Raw genomic sequence first — 14,584 nt, forward strand, 5'->3', positions numbered from 1 at the left:
ACTCTTGTCCTAGTTCAGTTGACTTGGGTTTTTTAGTTAATTGAAATACTTTAGTAGTTATTTTAACTTAGGAATCTATTTTAGCTTAACTAACATAATCTGTTAGTTAAGTTGATTTAAGTTTATTAATTAACTGAGCTCCTTAAGGTAGCTGAGTGAACTTGTAAATCAGTTTCGTTTTAATTATCAGAGTTGATTGACTGGATGTAAAAAAAAATGTGTATTGAACATCTTAAGTTTTTTTTTTTTTTAGCTTTCTAACATCCATTTCAGCAAAACTACCTGTTAGGTTTATCTTGGATCTCAGGTTTAAATATCTACATTCCTTTCAATTAATTTTCTGTTGTTTACACACAAAAAAATAAAAACCCACAGATTCCATTAAAGTGTATCTGATCATTTCAGGCAGAAAGTTTGTTTTAAGAACATGACAAGACAATTACTCATGAGCACCCAACATTCACCATTTATTGTGCCATCTTACTCATCTGAGAAACAGAAAAATCAGTGACGTAGCTCATCAGGCTCACAATCCATCAAAACTCAAAGGTTGCTCCCTGTGAAACAATAAATTTGAACTTGGTCTTGAGCCCAGTTTGGGTAAAGATTAAATTCTGACCAATACTTTAGGAGCAGTAGTGATTCTTGTGAAGTAACAACATAAAGTCTGCATTAATGTAATGTATCAACGGGACACTTGCTATTTTAGAAAAGTTATTCTTTACATTTGCAAAATTTTTAAACTTCATTGTGCTCAGTCACACCTGTTAGCATAAAACTTGAAATATTAAAATAGTACAAAACCTTTGATAAGTGACAGTAAAGATCAGTTTATAACAACTAAGACATCAAACTCTTGTATTTGTCTTCGTTTACAATTGCAACAAATTCCACAGAACCAATATCTCTGAAAATGAGTGCATGCTTCTGAAACATTTGATAATATGAATAATTCAGAAACATTAGTTTGAGTCTGCTCAATTGCAAAACAAAGGAAAAACTACTGACTTGCATGAGATAAGCATCTGCAGAGTCCACCATTATATTGTTGTTCACATAAGTTTCTTAAACCATGAACAAATGAGTAATTGTCTAATCTGGAATGTAAAGTGTAGTCATTTAGTGACATACAAAAGTGAGAATGAGAACTTGCAAGAATAAAAAAACAAACAGTAAAATAAAAACTGTCCTTAACGCTAAGGCAATTGTATGCTGTGAGCATACAATTACAGTTCTGCTTGGCGTTCTGCGAGAGTCTGTTTCTTAGACCATGCACTACTGAGATGCACTGCCTTCCACCAATGTTCATTAGGACGTTCTGAATGACTTCAAAGATGCCCTTAAGTTCCGTTGGATAGTCTATGTTGAGGGCAAAAAGAAGGCCCATTAGCATGGAAATGGCACTTGAGACATCCCTCAGATTAGACAGGATTACTGCCGCCTCAAGGACAACCAACACATCGATGATGTCTTCTTCTTTCACCATCACAATGCCAACTTTCATCCTCTTAGAAAACGTGTCTTCAATACCTGTCGGCTATAAAAGGGTTCAAAGACAAAACAAATAAAATAAAATTACACAATTACAATTACACAATATCCCTCGTGCTTAAGAATTCATGTCTTTCCAAAGAAGAGCCATACTGATGCCTTGGATGATGCTGATTGGCTTTGGGTAACACTTATTAGTTGTTAAAGTTTTTTCAGAATGAGATATGCACCCCCATGTTACAAATCCATTTCTTGCTTTAAACAAAGACCATGTTCATAAATAACTGAGCATGTCTTCAATTGCAGAATTCAAACAAAATTTTCAATTTAAATGGTAAATGGCCTGTATTTGTATAGCGCTTTATTAGTACCCTAAGGACTCCAAAGCGCTTTACACATTCAGTCATTCACACACATGGGTGGATTCACACACATGGTGCCAGTGTCCGGCAGCCTTGCCTCTGTCAGTGCACCCCAGGGTGGCTGTGGCTACAATGTAGCTTGCCATCATCAGTGTGTGTGAATTTAAATCTACTTATGCTAAATATTGGCTGTGTTCTAAACCAAATCTGGCTGAGAATACATGAAATGTGCAAACTGCAGCTACACTACAGGATCAGATTGTGGCTCCATAGACAATGCTTCTTTAATCAGTTTATTGATTAAAGTTTATTTTTCCCCCTATATTAACAGCATAAAAAAAGAGCATATAGACATGGCTGAACAGGTTGCATAATTGGCACTGAATATCAACATCCACCTTTACCCAGCTGCCCAATGACTCTGGGCCAGTAACCTTTAATTACTTACCCAGTCTACACAGTCTCTTTTCCAGGGTCCAGGACATTTCACCAAAGTATTGCCCCCCACAGCTGTAGCAGCCACTGTAGCCCCTTAAATATCCTAATATCTCTGCCATCTGCCATTACAATATACAATGTGAGAAATCAAATGTAAAGCTGAAGTGAACAGTACAGCAGCGAAATGTCAAAGACCCTGGTGAAGACATGAATAAACACAAGACACTAATAATATCAATGCTAGCTTGCCAGTTAGTTTCTCTGAAACCCAGACCAAATCCAGTGTCAAAGATCTTGTAATAATACATTTGGTGAGGAAAAAGTACACATGTTTTCATGTGGCATCTATTGTTTCATAGATGCCACATGTTTAATTTAAAATCCACTGTGGTGCTGTCATTATTAAATTTACTAAAAGAACAATGCTAACCTCCACAGTCTTGAAAGTGTGTGAGGGATCTTCCTTTAGAAAATGAGGTCCTCTGTCCTCTTCCTTTGTGTAGGGCTCTGGTCATAGAAGTCAAAAAGAAAACAAAAACACTTTTTAAACAGTGTTTATGAAGCATGTAGACAGCTCCAAATTCACAGCTTTTTGATACATAATTCCATCAATATATGATTATCATTGGAGATTTTGAATCAGGCTTATCAGGACATTCAAGTAGAATATGATATCCAACCTACCACCAATATACACAGTAAAAGTTACCACACTAAATGTCCAGTTGTGAAATATGATGACAGACTTTACTTATCAGCTTTCTTTCAATGAGTTCATCAGTTGAACTGGATAACCTAAAACTTAAACAAAGGATTAGATTTCGCAGTTGAACACTTACATCATCACCGAAGCATTTTATGAGCCTAGTTAGCCCTCCTATGCTGCTCTTGATTGTGTACAGCTCCACGAACCTCTCCATAATGGTCAAGCATAGCAAAAAGGAACCCTTTCAGGTCAACAGATGTAAGATGGGCAAATTCTGCTTCAACCTGAGCAATAGAAGAAGAGGGGTGGGGAGTACAGGCAGAATAAAAAAATATTCTTTGAGACCCAAATTTAAGCAAACCGTCATCTGAGGACCATTAGAGAAAACACAAACACACAAAAGCAAACAAACAAAAAGATGCACTTTACCTGCCGTTCAGCGAACAAGGAAGTTCAGAGAACAATATGCTCTGTCTTGAAATCTTTTAAAGTAGAATGATTGTGAAAATGACTTATGTGATGTAAAACTTTAGTAAACGAGCGATTAAAAGAACACTGAGTAAAAGGACAAGTAACAATTTCCTTATTCCTCAGATGTTTAGCTTGATGAGCAATACTGCCTCATTAAAGTTACACAACGGGCTTTTTACATTAAAGCCAGCAAGTCCATTACATACTCCCTTTTTATATCTGAAATACTGTGCACATTCTGTGTATATGTAGTGGACAGCAATTTACCCAAAAGAGTGCAAAGTTTGCAAGTCCACCTCATTTAAATGACAAAGTCAGATGTGATCATCTAGACCTGTGAAAACAAATTAATGACAAACCTGCAGTTATGGATGTTATTACAACCACAAGAACCTAAACAGTCTGCCCCATTGCTTTTGTTAATGAATCATTTGTTGGTAGCACGTCTGAATATTTAGTTTATGCCACCTGCATGCGATCATCAATAGGGCAATATTACTTCTTAAGAAGTACCTTGACACTACAATCTTTATATCATTTGTTCTACAGAGCTATTAAGTTACAATATAATCTGTGGTGTTTCCAGTATGACAAAATGCACAAATTGTAACTTACCATTTGACTCCACTGACAAAAATAAATCCCCAGCATCAAGTTTGGCTTCACAGACCTAAAATAAGTAAAATAAAAATATATGTTATAATTATATTGTTTTCGCCATTTATTCATGTTTGCTAATTTTCTGACATATAAACAATGTTAGTTTTGTTACAATACAGGGAATGCAGTTTAATTAAAAGGTAAATTATGCAAAAAAAAAAAAAACTTCTGCAGTATACCATGCCAAAAATCAGTGTCTCTTATGCCAATTATTTTATCACTACAGCTCTTTTAGTATGGAAACTCACACAATCTAGTCATACTGATCACAAGAGTTCAAAATTAGTTAAAATAGTGAGCTGTTGTTAAGCATAAAGCATTTCTGGGTAACAAATAACTGCACAATATAATTAAAGCAAAAAATAAACACACTGGAGGACTATCTGATAAAAACTAATATAATGCTGGTTTGTAGACCATATTTTGTCTCAATCCTCAGTGCATTCTTGCAGCTTAGCATGCAGCAGTTAATAACAACTTAAGTGATTACATAGGGGTAAACAGATGACAACAAGCATAGCAGTCCTGCCAAAAAGTTCTTTTTGAACCCAGTCAGTTATTGGAAATATTGCCAAAATGAACTTCCAAAAAAATACAACAGCCTGTGAACTTGAAAGAAATTTACAAGTACAGAGACAATATGAAATAAGCTTTATTAATTAGCTGAGTTAGCTTGCTAATATCGCAACAGTGGTTGAGTGCACAACCTTAAAGCTAGCGGAAAAAATACTTGTGATTTGGTCAGTGCCACATTAAACCCATAAAAAAGGCCATATGTCAGTTTATTAGGTCAAGTTTGGTCATGACTCACAAGCTGGACCTTGTCGGCTAAAGTTACATTAGCTAAAGCAAACATTTCGGTAAAAGAGAAAACCCATGTCATACCATAAATTCAAAACATGTTCCAACTTTTGTAGCTCTCTTTCCTTATAGTTATAACCATGAAAGCATATTCCAAAGAAGACGATTAGAAAACGTCCAAGTAAAGTGAGCATGTCGTTAACTGCCAATTCCCCATGATGCACCTCGATAGCAGTCACGTGGGACAGTTTTGAATCCTGCTGTGCTCAACTTACCCACATTGTCAAGTTCACATAAGTTGCTGATTTAGCTGGACATGAGTTTTCAAGTTAGCTTTTTTTGGTGTAATTGGGACGTTTTTAACTTGTAATTCTATGTTATAACTTCAGTCATCTATCGTCAAACTGATATAGAATAATATGTTGAAATAACAAACATCTAGAATTACATTTTACAGTGTAGGTTGTGCATTAGTTTATCTCAGACACAGACTACTTTGTCTTGTAATTTTTTATTCATTAGAGATTGAGTGGATTACTGGTGTTGGGGCTCAAGTCTAGGGGCCCATCTGCTCGGGTACTACTACAACCATTTGTAGTGGGGATGGTGGGTGCTGGTCTTGAGTGGACACACACATCATAGCAAAATTGTATGTTGTTTGTTTCTCTGTTTTGTCTTGCAGGCAGAGATGGGCAGTAATCCGATTACTTTTTCTTAAGTAACAAGTAAAATAAGAGATTACTATTGCAAAAAAGTAATTCGATTACTGTTACTTTCCCGTGAGCACGCTGTGTTACTGCGTTACTAAACTGCGATTTTGTTTGTGACAGTGTCACATGACAATGACGTACAAGCGTGTGACGTCCGTGGCAGCAACAGACATGTGTGGATCAACAATGGATAATATGGAGTGCGGGAGAGAGTACGACCATGTAGCATTAAAAGCTTGGAAGTACTGACATTACTTTCAGTTTGATTCCGTAAAAAGTGACAAACACATTAGCGTCCACTAGAGATGGACCGATCCGATATTACGTATCGGTATCGGTCCGATACTGACATAAATTACTGGATCGGATATCGGAGAAAAATAAAAAAAATGTAATCCGATCCATTAAATATCAAAAAAGCACCACACAAAACTTGCGACACGGCGTAACTTGGCTCATAACCGTAGCACATCGCAGGAGTACGGGTCACGTGATAGAGTGGCTGTGTGTATTTGTAGCCTCGCTAGCAATCCGGCATTTCATCTTCGAGGAAGTTATCCCAGAGAGAAGTAAAGCAAGTGTGTAAGTTCATCTCTGAATGTTTGTAAAGCATTCCCGCGTTAAGCTTAACAACCGATATATCTCTCTCTCTCCTGCTGCTACTTCAATGTGAAACTGATCAATGATCAGCTGATCGGCTTTTCTGTCGCGAGTCCGTCTCTCTTGTTTGTTTATCGCCCACTTCGTGCCAGAAAGAGGAAACCAGCGCCTGAATAACAGCAGCACGTTTAAGCTTGATAAGTTGTTGTTAGAATTTATTTAATATTACTTTCTACACCAGGATCTTTTTCTACGCAGCTGACGGCTGGTAACCGTGCAGGGGCGGATCTAGCAAAGTTTAGCCAGGGGGGCCGATAGGGCATGAACAGGGAAAAGGGGGCACAAAGACATACTTTTCTTTCTTATTCTCAATTAAAATGTCGAGCTTTTCATAAATAATTATCTGAATCTTACACCCAAAGTTTTAATCTGATGTAAAATGTATAGAAGTCCATTACTGTATATAGTAACTGTTAAGTCTAATATACCCTAGTAAGCTATAGTACTTTTTCCTTTGGGAAGGTACCATCTGTGCAGTCTGCAATTTTGTTGAAGAAAGATGTTGAATCTATTTAATTATTCTTGAAAAATAACTGATTTCTGTGTATTTTTTTTTTCACACTGCATCAAATTATAGTTGATTACGTCGATTAAGCATCATGAAGGGTGGTTCCCTATTTTTATTTATTTATTTATTTTTTTGCTGGGAGTTTTAGAACCCTATTAGTTAGGTTGCTTAATATTTCTGCTAAGTACTCTTTAAAATACCAGAATAGGGAGGATGGAGCAGGTTTAAGTTTATTAGATTGATCAGTTTTGCTGAACTATGAAATATTTTGGGTGTACTTTTTGCATACAGGTATAACAGAATAGCTTTAGTGGGGTTTTTTTTAAACTTGAGTATGAACTTATACAAAAAGCAGCAAGATATTAAAAAAAAACAGTTTTATTGATTAAAAAACACACTATATCGGATTCATATCGGTATCGGCAGATATCCAAATTTATGATATCGGTATCGGTATCGGACATAAAAAAGTGGTATCGTGCCATCTCTAGCGTCCACTGAAAACTTCTTTCTACAGCGAAAAATTAAACTTCAAATCTGAGCAAGCACCGAGCACACTGCCACAGAGAATGTGAAATTCACAGAGAAAACCGCTGCACCACTGGGCAAACCTCCACTGCCCCACTCCTGATAAACAGGTGAAAAGAGATTTAAGAGCACTTAGCACTGTAGAACTTTGGAAACAAAACATAAACTGCAGCTTTATTTATCCCCCTTAAGAGATGGCTTCTCAGATGGCACGGCCACATCCAGATGCCTTCCTGACCACTGCGCACAGACTATGCACCTTTTTAGTTGTTTACTTATTTATTGCTTTGTTATACATTCCAAAATCTTCTAGATTTATAGTTTACGACAGCAGATCACTTCTCAACATCGATAACAATTTGCACATGTAATCTTGGGCAGTTTTAAACCCTGGCTGACTGAGATACTACGCGGTGTGGACAACAACAATGGACAGGACGCTCACCCGAGGCGAAGAACAAAGAAGCGCCGGGAGGAAACGCGCTGGCGTTCGGAACAGACTGAGGCAGCAGGCACACTGTGCACCTCTGCCCAATATCCTGCTGGTAATGTTCAATCGTTGGAGAACAAACTAGATAATCTGAGGGCAAGAGTCACCTTCCAAAGAGACATGAGGGACTGCAACATTCTGTGCTTCACTGAGACATGGCTGACCCCCGCCATGCTGGACCGTGCTGTAACTGCATCTGATTCATTCTCTGTGCTCCGTGCAAACAGAACGGCAGAGGCAAACAAAACCAAAGGTGGAGGATTGTGTCTTATGGTAAACAGAAAGTGGTGTGACACCAGGAGCATTTCTACGCTCTCCAGCGGCTGCTCTCCACATCTGGAATACCTGAGCATTAAGTGTTGCCCTTTTTACCTGTCCCGTGAGTTCACACGCCACGGTGGTCTACATCCCACCCCAAGCAGACACAGGTATGGCTTTGTCTAAACTACATTATGTGCTGAGTGCATTTCAAAACAAGGATCTGGGTTCAGCCCTCATTGTGGCAGGAGACTTTCATAAAGCAAACCTCTGACAAGTCATGCCGAACTTTTACCAACATGTCACATGTCCGACAAGGGGAGACAGAATCTTGGACCATTGCCACACGCCATACAAGCAGGGCTACAAAGCTATTTCACACCCAGCTTTTGGGAAGTCTGACCATAATGCCATCTTCCTAATTCCTCAGTGTAAACAACACATACAGAGAGATGAAGTAACCACAAGGGAGCTGAAACGCTGGTCTGCCCAACACTACAGGACGCGCTCAATGACGTAGACTGGGACATGTTCAGGGCATGTGCAGTTGACATCAATGGGTTTATGGAAGTAGCAGTAAGCTTCATTAGCATGCTAATGGAGGAGATCATCCCCACTGCGAGAGCCGTGACATTCCCGAACCAGAAACAGACAGATCGATCCGCGCTGCAGTGAACGCCAGGACCGCCACCTACAACGCAGGTCTCGCGTCTGGCAATATGAGCGCCTACAAAACTGCTTCATACGCCGTGCGGCACGCGGTGAGGGATGCCAAACACTGGTATCAGGAGCGCGTGGAGTCTTGCTTCCGCCTGGGCGACACACGGAGCATGTGACACAGACTACGCACAATCACGGACTATAAAGTAGGGGTGGGTTTTAATAATCGATTCATCGATTAAAATCGATTCTGGCTTGGATAACGTGATATCGATTCATTAAAATCCTGAATCAATTTTTTTAATATAAATGTATTTTGCCCAAAATTCCAGAATCTCAGGTGAAACGTCACAAAATTTTGACAACCACCAAACATTTAAAACAGTAAATGAGAGCAGGTACAGGCTTCTGCACAAAGACGTAAACACAAAGCGTGGACCCGCAGATCAGAATCAGTGAGATGTCGACTTTCTCACGGCACGGACACGGTCGGGGCTGAAAGCCGACAGCTCGCTGATTCTGATGTTTCAGCGGGCCTGCGCTTTGTCTTTACGCCCTTTTTGCGCTGATTCTAAAGCTGTTAGTTTTATCTCTCTCCAAACAATATTGACCGAACCAGCAGCAAAAGAAGATCCAAACTAAGCTTCACATAAACATTGTCATCGTCATGGACTCCCTCTTACTTTTACTGTTTTGCTTCCACCACACACTTCATGCACAGCTCTCTCTCTTTCTCAGTGTACTTCAAGAACAGTTTCCTGTCTATCCCCAAAATCTGTTTTCTGCATTATTCGCTTGCTTGTTACGCACAAGACTACCGTTCTTACAGCGCTGTCGGCCGATGTTTTTTTTTCTTTTACTTACTTCCGAAAAGAAAACCTAATTTCTGCCGTTCAATAGGCTTCTGAACAAATTTAAATTTTTTAAAATTATACAAAATGCAAAACGCTTAGCCGTGTCTCTAATAAAACCGCTGTAACTTCAGAGGTAATGTTCATATGTTGATTAATGGTTTTCTTTCGTTATTGATGTACTGCAGAATATTTTTATAAAATCCCAGGCCAGGAAAATCACCTTCATGTTTTTCTGTGTTTTATCTTCAGCTACTTTGACACAAAGGCATCTGCTGTGATGCTTACACCTTTGATAAAGTCTGGAAAGTGTCAGCTTCCTTTTTATAGATACAAAAATATGTAAATGTACTGATCTGAATTATAATATTTCTGACTGTCTGAGGCAAAATTTCCCAGATTCAAATCGAATTGAATTGAATTGAATTGAATTGAATTGAATTGAATTGAATTGAATTGAATTGAATTGAATCGAATCGAATCGTGGATCGAATCGATTCAGGACCTTGTGAATCAGAATCGAATCGATTCTAGAAATCAGTGACGATACCCAGCCCTACTATAAAGCCAGGGACACAGCGCCGATCAACGTTTCTGCATTCACCAATGAGCTGAACACGTTCTACGCCCGTTTCGAGGTTAGCCAGGCAGCTAATGCTAACTACTGCCTGACAACTGAGGACGGTGACGTCATCAGTGAGGGACCGGTGATCAGCATCGCGAAGCATGACGTCCGAGTGGCACTGAGGAGAGTGAGCACAAGGAAAGCGGTGGGGCCAGATGGCATCACCGGCCGTCTGCTGCGTTGCTGTACTGACAAACTAGCAGGTGTGTTCACTTCCATCTTCAATGAGTCCTTGGCAAAGTCTGTGGTCCCCACATACTTCAAGAGATCCACCATCCTCCCTGTGCCCAAGAACAACAAGCCCTCATGCCTGAACGACTACCTTCAGTTGCACTGACTTCAGTGGTAATGAAGGTGTTTGAGGGGCTACTGAAGAACATCATCTCATCCTCCATCCCAAACACCACAGATCCACTGAGTACGTCATCGCCCATGTTCTGCATACCACCAGTTCAGCGTTCAACACAATAGTGCCCAGTAGACTGTTCACAAAGCTGAGGGATCTAGGACTCAACAGCTGTCTGTGTGTATGGGTGTTGGACTTCCTCACTGGCAGAACTCAGGTGGTGAGGGTGGGTAGGTGCATCTCCGTCAGCATCACCATAAAGCACCACTCTCGCCTCTACTCTACTCCCTCTATACTTCAGACTGTGTGGCTACCCATGGCTACAATACCATTGTGAAGTTTGCTGACGACACAGTGGTGTTGGGCGCCATCTCCAACAACGATGAGGCGGCCTACATGGATGAAGTGAAGAATCTGGCATCGTGGTGCCAGGATAACCACCTCCAGCTGAATGTTGGCAAGACCAAGGAACTGGTGGTGGACTTCAGAAGGAGTAAGGACAGAGACTACAAGCCCATTGTCATCAACGGAGCTCCAGTGGAGAGGGTGCCATGCTTCAAGTATCTTGGTGTCCACATCTCCTCAGACCTGACATGGTCTACCCACATTCAGGTCCAGTCCAAAAAGGTTAGGCAGCGCCTGTATCATCTCCGACAACTGAGAAAGTTCAGGGTCTCTCCAGTGATCCTCAGGACTTTGTATACAAGCGCTGTGGAGAGCATCCTCACACAGAACATTGCATCCTGGTATGGGAACAGCTATGTTAAGGAGCAAAAAGCTCTTCAGAGAGTGATCCGTACAGCAGAACACTTCTGCATGGCTGCTCTCTCCTCCCTACAGGACATTTACACCAGGAGACATTGGTCCAGAGCAGCCCAGATATTGAAGGACCCGTCTCATCCCAGCAATAAACTGTTCCAACCTTTGCAATCAGGCAGAAGTTTCCACACCATCTGAGCAAAAACGGAGAGGCTCAAGAGGAGCTTCTATCCTCAGGCCATCCGTGTGTTAAATCAGGACATCAATCACTGCGTGTTATAGTTGTATAACTATGCACATAACAAATAAATAATCTTGAATCTTGAATCTTGAATCAGATGTCCCAGAAAAACAGCCAACGTAAAATTAAAAAGAAAAAACAAAAAAAAACCAGAAAACAGCCCAGATGGCCCAGCCTACTAAGCAAAGTCTAGGGGCAGAGGCCAATGCAGACAAAACTGTTCAGATAATTAGCCAGAAGGGCAGTTGTTTAAAATTGTTGTCTTTTATGATCAGACTGTAATTATTGTTGTTTTTGTGTGATATTTATGATTGTGATTTTATGGGGGGGTTGTACATTCTGCTGTGATAACAGCATAGTAAATTTCATTGTATGTGTTTTCTTTGCATGGTATGACAATAAAGCATTTATCTATCTGAACTATTTACCAAACCTTATTCTTTGGAAAAGTAGCAGTAATCTTCCACTCCACCCTATTCATCAACTATAGAACCAGATAGATTCACATTACACATTCACATCATTTAAAAGCCTGACTTTTACCCTTGTATACCCTACTCAGACAATTCAAAACCTCAACCTTCATGCAACATTTCTCAAAGTGTCAGCAGTGTCCCACTTCCGCTTTCTACAGTGTCAGTAGAGCTAAGTCGTCTGATGGTTTGCCAAAATCCCACTGAGTCTTTGAGTCAGAGTTTCATTCCATTGGGACTGCCATCAGCTGCCTCTGAAGTCATACAGGCTAACCAAGCACAACGAGACTCCTCCTTCAGAATGATGGTCCCTTTCGACTCCAACCGTCACTTATATAGACGTCTTTCTGAAAGTGTTGTAACTAAGTTTAAAGATATATTTCCTCCATTGATCCTCCACCTTTGCCATGACTCACCTTCTGTCAACCATTCTCCGCTCAGTATTAACTGTCCTCTCTCTCTGCTTTCAGTTGAATCCATGCCAGAGGCTATTGCTTCAGCTAAATATTCAGCATCACAAACCCCAAGTTAAATAAAGCTTTGTTTTCTCACAAACTTGTCTGTCCCTTGAGTCTACTTTTGGGTCCACCCCACGTACTGGCATTTCGGCCCCTTCTGACACTACATCAATTCTACTCCAACAGAGATTGATTATCTTGTTAGTGTTATATCTTCACTGTGTATGGCTCTGAATTCTATGGCTAAAGCCTGAAATCAGAGGTGCTCTTCTGCCTGGTATAACTCACAAACCACAGATAACCTGTGAGCTGGAGACGAAATTGTGTCTCACTAATTTAAAAGGTCTTTATTTAACCAGTAAAAAAATCTGTTGCTTTATTTATATTTATTTTTAAGAAAAGCTTGTATAGCTACAACATCTTACTATTAGTGATTGAAGAAGATAGACAATAGGCAAAAAATATTCATAACCATCTGAGCTTTCTGAATTAACTTTTGATAATTACTTCCTTCAAATTATCAATATGTCTATTAGACCCCATTCTTACAAGACAGCTCAAAGAAGTCCTACAACCTTAAATATGATCAATATATTTCAGTTAATGGGTTAAAGTCATATTTTTCCTTCAACCCAATTTCTTCCTGCCTGTATGATGAGTTCCATGGGGAATTGAGAAAGACCTTTTCTCACCTCGTCTCTGAGGGCAGCACAGCTAAGAAACTGTTAGAGTTTTCCTCCAAGCTCTGAATGATCAGATAAGGGATCAATTAGCCTCATGGGACTCCTCTTTCAAGGATTTGGGTCAAAAGGATCTGGCCGCCGGTAAAATTTGGGGATACGGATAGCAGATCCATGACCTCTTCTAAACCTTGGTTATTGCTACCAGTAAAACTTAGCCTAAACCAGGTCACTCGGTCACTACAGGCCCTTCTAGATTCAGAGGGTGAACAGAACATCATAGACATGGAATTAGCGAACCAACTGCATCTATCACTCATCCCTTTAAACCCACCTGTCCCGGTTACCGCTCTGAACAATCAAGTGTTTGGCGTAATAATGCATCCATAATAACTCATCCAACCGAACGTGTCTGTCTGGTCATGTCAAGCAACCCCCAGGAGACTCACATTTTATTTTATCTTTTGGCTCAAAAAAAGACGGCACACTCTGTCTCTGTATAAATTTCCGGAGGCTGAATGAAATCACTGTCAAAAATAAGTATCCTCTGCTGTTTATTAATTCACCTTTTGAGCCCATCCACAGTTCCACAGTATTTACTGCAGCAAATACCTTCGGTACTTTCCCACATCCACCCTCGCCACCATACTCAACTGGATCCACACCGCCAGATTCTCCTGCCACCCTGGCGTGAGTAGAACCATTTCATTATTCACGCATCACTTTTGGTGGGAGTCCCTAAAAAGGATCTGAGGAGCTATGCAGCTGCCTGCTCAATCTGTGCCTGAATAAACACCATAATCGACACCCCACCGGATTGCTCCAACACAGACCCTGGTCGCACATTGCACTGGATTTTGTCAATGGCCTTCCCGCATCCTCAGGCAGAACTGTTATACTCACCATAGTTGACAGGTTTTCCAAATGAGCTCACATCATTGCTCTGGACAAATTAACCTTTTGAAATAATTTCAGATTGTGGTCCCCAGTTCATCTTACAGGTCTGGAAGTCCTTGAGCTCGGCACTCAGGGCCCGGTCAGTCTCAGTTCTGGTTATCAACCCCAAAACAACAGCCTAACTGAATGACTGAATTAGGAACTGGAATCCGGTCTCCGCTGTATCACCTCTCACAACCCGGAAACCTGGTCATCATATCTCAAATAGGTAGAGCTTGCTCACAATTCTCTCACTGCCTCTGCTACTGGTCCCTCGCCTTTCGAAGCACCCCTAGGATATCAACCACCGCTTTTCCCAGAGGCAGATATAGATCTGGCGGTTCCCTAATTTCAGTACCACTTGCAACTATGCCAACACATCTGGGCACAGGCCTTGGAAAGGCTTCTCAGTTCAGTCGAACGCCCGCACCAGTATGCTAACTGCCGCAGGACACCCACCCCCAGGTATCAG

General features: G+C 40.4%; 1 long non-coding RNA gene across 3 annotated transcripts; it reads right to left on the minus strand.

Moving 5' to 3' along the window:
• Positions 1-451: 451 nt before the first annotated feature.
• On the minus strand, positions 452-13,793 carry LOC146378687 (uncharacterized). 3 transcript variants are annotated; one of them, XR_014801487.1, is made up of 4 exons: positions 4,084-13,793; positions 3,131-3,802; positions 2,722-2,798; positions 452-1,537 (listed from the first exon to the last, which is right to left on the minus strand). It is a non-coding gene; the product is annotated as an uncharacterized LOC146378687 (long non-coding RNA). The 3 variants fall into 3 exon arrangements; XR_014801488.1 differs by having other exon boundaries at positions 3,131-3,281; positions 4,084-13,787; XR_014801486.1 differs by having other exon boundaries at positions 3,131-13,785.
• Positions 13,794-14,584: the final 791 nt, after the last annotated feature.

This window comes from Perissodus microlepis, chromosome 10 (genome assembly GCF_051167445.1).
Source record: "Perissodus microlepis isolate ML-2025 ecotype Zambia chromosome 10, ASM5116744v1, whole genome shotgun sequence".
NCBI classification, from domain to species: domain Eukaryota; kingdom Metazoa; phylum Chordata; class Actinopteri; order Cichliformes; family Cichlidae; genus Perissodus; species Perissodus microlepis.